Below are 2,704 nucleotides of genomic sequence, written 5' to 3'. Positions count from 1 at the left end.
TTACATGCATACGCTATTTTGTATCTCACTAAATTCCATATCTATGTTTATACTTCAGCCAGACTTGTCTAAACGTCATTAACAACTGTCACTTGCCATATTATAGTACATGATTGATTTAAACTAAGTATATCAGTAATTCTATATTGGAAAGGTGCATCATATCAATGTTAAACCTTTTTCAAAACATCTTCCCGACGGTTTTTATAACGCATCAGCCACGTTCGAGTCTAAAAATAGAAGATAGAAAAGCAAATCGTCTGCTTTACTAATTTAAAGTGACTGCACTGAGGTTTAAAAGTCTAAAAACATAAACATTTGAATTTCTTACATAAATGAGCCGGGGCACTTAAAATAGAAAGATATGCAAAGTGAGTTAAGAAATATACTTGAAATAAATTGAAAATCGTGAAGTTTTGCACAAAGATTAGTGGTCTAAACCTTCATCAAATGGTACAGATGAATATCTTCAGTCCCATCATGTAAAAAAGCCTCAGTGGAGTCCCTTTAAAGTATCGAGGGTTTTCCTCATTGTTTATGTATTTTATCGTCAACGAATTTCATTTTCACCTTTATTCTATTGATTTGACAATTATATGAAAGATTTATGTAAACAAACATATTTTATCCTTTAGAAAAGCTGGAGGCCGCTTGAATACAAACAGCTTTTCAAGCAATGAACCTTATGCCATGTTATTGCAGTAATAAATTTAGATAGCCTTTGGTAAAGCTGATTCAAATATATTCCTGATCAGACAAAAACATACAACGGTGAACTCATAAATCCATAAATCTTCTGTTTTAATATACACTTGTAATATTCATGTGTTGTGTAAAATTGACACAAAGGGTGTTCCATATTTCTAGTGACCTAATGTATTTCCACATGTCTAGTCAGACTTTAAACTGTGTCAAACGTTATCAAACTAACTGATAGTATTTTAGTACATATTGTTTGAATGTTAAAGAAAACTGGTGAATAACCTTATATAGATAACACTGCACTGTTTAAACAACTACTGTCGTACCTTGAACTATATTTCACCATATGTTGTAGAAATAGGACATTCTTATACATATGTTAATGATATTGGTTTAACACTTTACATGTAAATGTTAAACAGTCCCTACTGATAGTGACACATTTAATCAAGGTCGAATGATGTTTGTCATACATATAGCCTTAACAGCTACGAATATATATTTACGCGAGTACTCTATAATTTTTCTTTACATCAATATAATAAATAACAGTGCGTTTTTTCATAAAATAAATATTACAATCTGGAAGCACGGCTAGAAAAGCATGTTTTTCTCAAATTGTATTGTGAATTATAGAATATTGTTTATGTTCCCCTCGCGTTTCTTACCCGCAAATATCATTGCTACCCAGAATGCTTTACCGCCAAACAAAAAACAAGAGATTTTCTAAATTTTGAAAAAAGGTCAATATGTATCAAATCCATGTCTTTGCCTTGTAAATTTACAAAAACTTTCAAACTTTGGTTCTATAAAAACTCTTAACAGATGCCCAGCATTCACAATTTTTGAAATTTATATAAATCCGATAAATATGTTCAACAAGAGACAACGCCGGGGAGAGACATGCTCGACTATTTTACTTTTTCTAAAAGCAAACAAATAAACGGTTGAAACAAATCTTTAAAAAATGAAAGAAAGAAAAAAAGTTTTTCTAGTCTAGCCACACTTTTTGTTTTGTCCAAGAATGCCATGTCATTAGTGAATGGAGGTCAAGGTTAGTCTGGCTTAATTCAAGGGTTGTTGTCGTCAGGTTAAGTATGTAGACAATACTCTAAAAACTTCAAAAAAGTAATAATCAAGGTTCAATTTTCGCAACGCCGACATGACAATATCAATAACTCTATGTATTTATTTTTTAAAATAATAAAGATATTTTACCTTGGCCTACCTACCCTATTCAAACAGCATGTGTCGCAAGAGACAAAAATAATAATTTTAAGACCAGCATTAAATCCTACCCTTGTTGTATGCAATAAGTAATATTTGAATTTTCAAATGTTGCATTTTTGGTTTGACTGGAACTGTTCATACACATCAAATATAACTTACATGCTGACAAATACTAACTCAAAATTTACATACATGTTATGAATGCTCTGAGTCAATGTAAATGTGCTCATGTGTTCGGGATCTTTTTAATTTCCTTGTCGGTTTCTTTGTTTTTATTATGTATTAATAAAGTAATTGCCCAGTCCGTGCTTTGCCTTATGCCCTGTCCTTCTTTTGTTTGGTGTCCTCCTTGGCTCCTTGTCGGTGGTCCTGTGTAGGGGTTGCGTTCTCTGAACGCCGCCCTTCCTTAATGCACTTGTTTTTCATATTTTAATATCCTTCCTTGTCGTAAAATTATATCCCTTTTCCGATTTATTTGTACACGATATTGTCTTATTAGATGTTGTAGGCATTTCAAATATTCTATGAAATTCCAATCAAATATTGCATTGTTATAAAGAAGCAACTGTATTACTTCTTTATAACAAAAAAAACCAACAACAAATCAACAGCAACAACGAAATACAAACATAAAACAAAACATAAATGCAATCAGCACTTCTTATGCGAATTATCCTGGCTTTGCACAGGCTAGAAAACAGCACTTATTCATCAGAGGAAGATGTTTCAAAATGTTTTGCATAAGAATAATTAATGACTTTTTTATAATGTT

The sequence above is a fragment of the Ruditapes philippinarum genome, unplaced genomic scaffold (genome assembly GCF_026571515.1).
Source record: "Ruditapes philippinarum isolate M1 unplaced genomic scaffold, ASM2657151v2 ctg1928_1_1_1_1, whole genome shotgun sequence".
In the NCBI taxonomy this organism is placed as follows: Eukaryota; Metazoa; Mollusca; class Bivalvia; order Venerida; family Veneridae; genus Ruditapes; species Ruditapes philippinarum.
Note: the sequence above shows the minus strand (reverse complement) of the source record.